Source organism: Mixophyes fleayi, chromosome 9 (assembly GCF_038048845.1).
Source record: "Mixophyes fleayi isolate aMixFle1 chromosome 9, aMixFle1.hap1, whole genome shotgun sequence".
Lineage (NCBI taxonomy): Eukaryota > Metazoa > Chordata > Amphibia > Anura > Limnodynastidae > Mixophyes > Mixophyes fleayi.
The window spans coordinates 85,782,763-85,790,704 of NC_134410.1; the positions used below are offsets into that span (position 1 = coordinate 85,782,763).

The 7,942-nt window shown below is 36.2% G+C and overlaps 1 long non-coding RNA gene across 1 annotated transcript; it reads left to right on the forward strand.

The window, feature by feature from the left end:
• Window positions 1-2,433: 2,433 nt before the first annotated feature.
• Window positions 2,434-3,985, forward strand: LOC142101648 (uncharacterized). The gene is made up of 3 exons (XR_012679094.1): window positions 2,434-3,023; window positions 3,218-3,268; window positions 3,920-3,985. It is a non-coding gene; the product is annotated as an uncharacterized LOC142101648 (long non-coding RNA).
• The last annotated feature ends 3,957 nt before the right edge of the window (window positions 3,986-7,942 follow it).

Sequence of the window (7,942 nt, forward strand, 5' to 3'; positions counted from 1 at the left end):
ACTCAGAGTGGCATCAGTTGAGAGTACAAATATGGCTGACCTCTCTCTAGCTAAGAAATTTTCTTCCGTGAGCAGAAGACACAGAAATAGGACGTGTAAGTTTACTCCTCCTACCGGCCTGTGGTGCTGGACCCCAGCCAGACCTCCCACAAGAAATTCAAAGAGTAAACAACTGGCCAGTCTCCCAGGCAAAGAAGCCGCCGGTAAACAGAAAGTGGAGAGGCTGAGACTGACCTGCAAGAAGTGCTGCCAAGGTGAGACCGCATCTAGCGAGAAGTCCAGCACAAGCGGCACCAGTGGTGGCTGTAGCACCCCAACCATTTCAGAGGTCTCGGGGATTTTGTGTGGCTCGCTGGAGGAGATCTGGTAAACAGCCACCCCTAAACACACCAAATTTCCCCCCTTAAGGGTCCAGGATGTCTCTTGGGAGTTGAAGGTCTCAGCTGATCTTACAGGTGAATCTGCAGTGGGGGTGAAGATCCGTCACTTCCCCCTCGTGATCTCGGCTCTTATTGTGGTCTTGATATACTCTCATAGCTCTAATTCACGGAATTTATTAGCAACAAGCTGCAGCATAAGTCTCTATGGAATCTTTAGGCATATTGATCCGTTGTTTGTGCAATGCTGTCGATAGTGTGCACCAGTCCAATGTAGCAGTATAGCAATATTCCAGTGATGGTAAAGGAATAAAATCTATAATTGTCCACGAGCATCACCAAGTCTCAGTGTGACAAACAATGTTAAAAATTAATATTCTAACGCAATCATAATAATAAATTCAACTTTATCTGGGGAATAGTTGATTCTGAAAAATTTGCTCATATAAATAGTGTGTAGCTCTAATTACAAAAGTCCCACACAAGTTACGATCCTTATTAAATGATTAAAAAATAGTTAAATTAAAAAGAATTGCGTGAATCGATCAGTTCTCCCAGCTGACATCCAAGTCCGGTTTGCAGCCAGCAGAGAGTTGATCAGGAACATCTCTATCACAGTATTTTATTTTGCATGTTATCATAACCATCTTGCTTTTCCATGCTCCGTTAAATGTTTTCTGTGTAAAGAATACAACAGTTATGTATAGATTTTATGTGTAATTGTTTCTTATTATTGTATCTGTTTCATTTTGCTGGGGATTTCTTTACACTTTCTCGAATGCACCCATCAATTCCAAATATCTCTACAATTGAAAAAATCTTCTCACGGACGAAACGCGTTGGTAAATGCCCACTGATGCTCAATTTGCTCAGAACGCAAACCGAAAGTGACGTGTGCGTTCCACAGTGGAACGCATGCAGTTTTCTTCGTCCTCAACGCCGAACTCCGTCTTGCTGCTGACTACACTACAGCCCATCAAGGACCTGCTGGGTACCCGGATGATTTTAATAACAGCAAGTATCACTTATTAAGTCTGACTCATCGGGGCATATTTAATTGTTGGCGAGCTGCAAAAGTCCCCGCGGCATTAAAAAAAAACAAAAAAACAGCGCTCGTTTTTACCTGTTCGAGCGACCATTGGAACATAAAACAAAAAAAAAGCTCACTCAATTCAATTCAAAACCTTGCAACCACCCCCTCGCGCTCTATCTATTGGTCTGAGCGAGTTTTTGTCATTGCAATGGAGGAGTGGTTAAGGCGGCCATCTTGAGTGTAAAAAATTAATGCAGCCATCAGCAAACTGTCATTTGCTGATAGCTGTTGGCTGGTTTGGTGACTGCTGTGGCTTTTGACTCCTCTGGCTTTTATTTGACTCCTCTGCATTGCTGTATTGCTGCCTTGTGAGTTGACTTTATAAACTACACTACACTACCCAATTTCAAACTACCTTTTTTACATTTTTATTTATATATTACAATTTGTTTTTACAGTACTGACACTACACTACAGGATGTACTACAGACATACCACACTGCACACCTACATATACACCACACACACACACATATATATATATATATATATATATATATATACACACACACACACACAACCAAAATCCTAATTTTTTATTTTTTTTTTAATATAATTTTTTGCCTGTAGTCAGACATTATTATCATTCCTATTTCAAATTGTATTTTTGTCCTTTTTTTTCGTGCAGTTGCATTTTTTTGCATATTGTATGGTTTTGTGTAGTTTCCATAGTGAAAGATTTAATTTAGCCTAGGTTCCATATAAATTTCATTAGTATTTAGTTAAAATAAAACTGCATAGTTCTTCTAAATTTTTAAATAGTGTGTAGTGTAGGTTAGTATTTAGTACTATTGTAGTATAGCAGTATATTTGATACTACATAATAGTCTAGTGTAACCTGCAGTATAATATATTAATCTAGGCAACTGTTTTTTTCTAATTTTAAAAAAACATCTAAATAGCCAATAGTATTTTGTTTAGCTAGTTCCATTTTTGTTTAAAAGTTTAAAGAGCAGGCATGTCTAGGGAGCATAGGGATTCTCGTTCTCCACAGGAAAGCCAAGAGGAATATGTGAGTAGTGGCGAGGAATGGAGAGAGAGACGTGAGCAGCAGCGACAAGAAAGAAGAAGACAGCAGTTTGTGAGCAGCGTGCAACCCAGCACAAGCACCCAGCAGCAACATACAAGTAATTCTGATGACGATGAAGGAACAGCTGTAGCACGCTCCAGGCGCTTCACACTGGAAGAGAATGAAGTCCTTGTTGCTGGGGTACTGCAGCACTATGAGACACTGAAGGGTGCCCAATCTCAGAAGGCCTCCTTCAAGCATAAGCACAAGATTTAGGCCCAGATTGCCTCTGACGTGTCATCAGTTGAAGTCGGAGTCCGATCAGTCGAAGTTTGCCAGAAACGCTTTTGGGACTGCAAGCGCACCACAAAGGCGAAGATGGCAACTGTTGCCCGTCATTCCAGGGGCACCGGTGGTGGCAAGCCACTGCGCATAAAATTTAAACCTTGGGAGGAGAAGATGCGGCAAATTCTGAGTGCTGATCTTGTGGAAGGAGTGGAAGGGACAGTGGACACCCTTGAACCATTCACCTTCCATCCACGAAGTATGTTTAATAGTCTATAAAAATAGTGATGTGAATAACTTTTAAATCAGATTTTTATAAACTTGTTGTACAAACTTGCAGAACAAGATGCAGCACAAAGCAGAAGACATGCAAGGGAAGCAGTACCCCGGAAGAGAAAATCCAAATCTGGAGGTAAATGTCCAAAATAATTTTTTTTTATTTATGTATTTTAGATTTGGGTTCTTCTCGAGGACTCAAGGGCCAGAGGAGAGTAGAAGGAGAAGGTATGATATAAAAGAATATACGCACATGCATGTATGCATTATCCATAGATAACATACTTTACAGTACACATTACACTCGGCTAACTCTTGACCTATTTTTTCATAATGCAATAGTATTCACATTGTCTATTACTTGTCCCAAAAATATCCCTAATGTAAAACTTTAAAAACTCATGCCAACAATAGCGTTACAGATATTTGTTTAGTAGTAAAAAAAAATTTACAAACATTTTAAATATATATATATATATATATATATATATATATGTATATATGTTTATATATGTATATATGTGTATATGTATATATATGTATATATGTATATATATATATATATATATATATATATATATATATATATGTATGTATATATGTATGTATATATATATATATATAGGTAATGGTTTCACAGAAGATATTTTTGTTTAGTCTTTCTAAAATGTTTTTTATACTGTGTCCATTTTTGTTTCCTTATAGTGCGTGTGTATGTGTTTCTGTGTGTGTGTATTTATATCTATATATATATATACACATATACATATACATAATCATATATATATATATATATATATATATATATGTATATATATATATATATATATATATATATATTTTTTAAACTCTTTTGTACTTTATTATTATTTACAAAAGCCCGACACGTTGAAGAGATGCCAGCAGAACGGGGAACATCAATAACGTTTGCTGATAGTCCAGAAGGTATAAATATGTTAAAAATAGTTGGTACATATCTATCTATCCATATATAGACATATTTTTAAACTATCAATATAAATATACATATTTTTTTCTCACACATGTATTATTTTACATAGTTTAATTTTACACATATATTTTTTTTTTTAACAAAATTTGTTTTATGTTTTAGAATCCATCATCACAAACGAACAGGTGGTAACACCACTTACTACCTCTCACCTCTCATTTGCCTGCTGCCATGGAAGAAATAGCATCTCCTGGTGTCTCAGTAACCGGTGATTATTATTATTTTTTTTATTAGTTGTACTAAATACATGCAATTATTTTTAGTTTTAAAACTATAAACATCATTTAATATCAGACTAAATAATTTATGTAAAAATTTTTTTTTTTTACAGAGCAAATTAAAAATGACAGTGAATCATTGACATTTTCTCCTGCTGAGAGTTCGGTCCACGAAGATGTTGCAACAAGATTTGAGATGCTCCAGCAAGCCTTCCCCAACCTTCAAGTTCCATCCACCGAAGGGGAAGGTCCATCTCAAGCAAGGGTATCCTCCACAGGCATCAGTCTTCCAACACAACTGGTGCACGGTCTGCCAGAAGAACGCACTCGGTTTCATTCCATCACAAACTTTGCTAGACAGATGGAAGGAAGGCAGGAAACATCTCGCCGAAATATGGAAGACAGAGTTCAGAGAATTTGTGACTCGGTAGACCGTTTGACGTCTGTTGTAGAAGAGGTATGAAGCTCCCGTAATGTCAACAATTCGTTATTGGTCACAATGCAAGGCGAAATTTCAGCATCTCTGCACTTGAATAACAACCTCCAAGCGTGAATGGCAGTTGCAATGGAGCAGAATGCTACACTCCATTATCAGCTTAATCAATCCATGGCACAGATGCATATGCAACAACAACAACAACAGACAATGCATCTGCAAATGATGACAATGCGTCTGATGAATATTAGTGAAGAGCTGAGGGTCCGGCGAGGCCAGGGTAATGTTTCAGTCCCATAACCCGATTGGAATATTTCTGGACTTGTTCCCCCAACACCACAGCAGAGGACGTCATCGGTACTGAACACCCCCGTGGTAGTAGTAAGAAGACCGGAGTCAGCAAGGAGAAGATTGCTACTGGAAGAGCCACAAGAGGAAATCATGAACACCGTGTCAGAAGAGGAAGAAGGGTAAGATTGAAGAAAGTAAACCCAAAAAAAAGCATATAAGTTATAATAGCCTAATGACATGAAAACATATAGATGTCATATGTATTATTAAGTGTAATTTTCACTCTTAAAATTGCATGATGTAAAAATTTCACATTTTACTTGCATAATATGGAAGGATTATTGTTTTCAATGTGCACGTTAATGTATCCTATGTTTTAAATTATATATTAGTTTAATTTTAGGTAAACCAGAAGCGCCGTGGATCCAATCGAGGAGGAACCTAAAGCAAGAAGATAACATCAACCACTTAAAATCATTATTTTAAAGATTTTTCCGGTCTTTATCTATCTCTCTATAAGATGTTTGAATGAAATTTTCTTTTTCTTGTGTATGTGTGTGTGTGTATATATATGTATGTATATATATATATATATATATATATATATATATATATATATATATATGAGCCAGAAAGATATTTTATTTCTAAAAAATGTTTCTAAAATTTTACTCGGTGAGTTTGTTTCAGTTTAGTGTGTCTTATTGTTGTTATTTAACCTGTTTTTTTCCCTTTATGGAAGGGGTATGATGTGACAAATGGACAAGGAAATATAAATGATTTATATTGAAGTCCATACTGATCCTTCCTTATTTTAAAACTAATAAATGTTTTTTAAAAACAAATACAGGTTTCACATACACTTTTCCTTTTTTTTTTAGATTGCGTCCAACTATCAAGTTTATACAACATTCAAGAACATGGAACACACAAATGAAGACATCACTAAAGATTGAAGGTAATAATGTTTTTAACTATTGACTTCTACATACATTGTAATGGCAGTAACAGATGGTAATGTATAGGATAGGTTGTCTCCTTATCAACCTTACCACTATCAATTTTGAGGAAGTTCTATGTCAGTTTGAATTATTTTTAGTTTACACTGAAAAATGTATTACTTTGTGGTTTAAATATCAAATCTATTTGACCACTACCAACCATGAAAGTTACAAAGGTGGCTTTATATCAACACAGAAACCTTAATCTCCCACAATGCTTGCTTATGAAAAACCGTTCTAACTCCTCAAAATTGTAATGGGTACTGTTAAATTTAATAATAATTTCAGCTTTAACATATTGACATTTTTATATATTTTGCAGAGGTTCGGATGCAATTGGTGGATGTCACTTTTTTCTTGTGCAATAAAAAAATTAACTAATTATTGTTTTATTATTTATTAGATAGATACACCTTCACCAAAATGTGGTACACAGAACATTTATTAGTAATTGTGTAGAAAAATCACTTAAGTTGGGGTGGTACACATGTTAACTGTGTAGTACCCCAACCAAATGGAATGTTTTCTAACTTTTTGGTACTATTTAGTTTTTTTTTCATTGCATAAAAAACACTTTCTTTCATTACGTGAACATCTAAAAACACTTGTACACAATCACTTGGATAGGTGTGACACACAGTGAAGACGTGTACTTCCCCAATCGAAGTGAATGTGTACCATATTTTTTTACAATATTGTAAAACTGTGTGTTGTGCACTGCTAAAACTAACTAAATAGCATGCTGATCAAGAGGTAAGTGTTAATGGTTAAAACCTAAATAAGTTGTTCTGTAAACAATTTTACTTACCAGATTGGTGTAAAATTGTTTTAATAATAATTTTTGCAAACTGAAGTATTTTTTTATTAAATTGAGCACAATAGATTTTTTCAAAATACACATAATAATGGTGCATTTATAACAGTTTAGAAGATAAATGTATCAATGATGTGATTTTGCATATCTGAGATTTTCTCAGGAGAGTTTAAACTCGCACATATAAGAAGCATATTTTTAATTTAAATTTCCAAAGTTGTGCTTCTGTCAAAATCACTATTAGCAAAATTACTATAGATCAAACTCCAATTTTTTTTCCACTGCAGCTGATATCAGGCAGCTGTCAAAAGTAATAAAAATAGATCAAATTTTTTTTTAAAAAAAAAACAAGTTTGGTCCCCCCTCTATTTAGTCTTAACCCTAGTGCTGCCTGACTACTGCTGGTTCTGTGAAAATCGGGGGAAAATGTTGCGTGGGGTCCCTCCTATTTTCATTGAACCAGCACTAGGCAAATCACCGGGGTTGGAGGCACTATAGCAAGGGGGACACGTGGCAGGGGTCCCTCTGCCATAATGACTAACCAACCCCAGACTGTTCAGCGCTGGGCTGTATTCCCTAGTGAGTGGGGTCCTCCGAAAAAAAAGAGCGGGCCCCCCCTAGGGATACCCAGCCCAGTGCTGATAGCACTAGGGCTCTTCCTACACCCCTGGGTGGTGGGTGTAGGGTAATAATGGCGATTTAATCGTGATAAAACAAACTGACGCCATTTTGTTTTGTGGAACTACAAGTCCCAGCCTGCCCGGTTGCCCTTAATAGTGTGGGCATGCTGCTACTTGTAAAACTACAAGCACCAGCATACCCACGGCAGCCAGGGCATGTTGGCACTTGGAGAACCACAAGTGCCAACATGCCCTGACACCCAGGGCTGGCTGGGAACTGTAGTTCCACAAAGCAAAATTTTTAAACAATCACAACACCCTCATTACAAGCACAAATTTTTATTAAAAATAATAAACCCACAAGAAATACAGTAAACACCCTCATGTATACCATATATTTTTATTAAAAATAATAAATTCCCAAAATACTCACCAATGAAGATATCCTCTGTTGTCTGCAGCTTAACCTCCCAAAATCGCTGTAAACAAAGTTCACAATAAATTTGTACT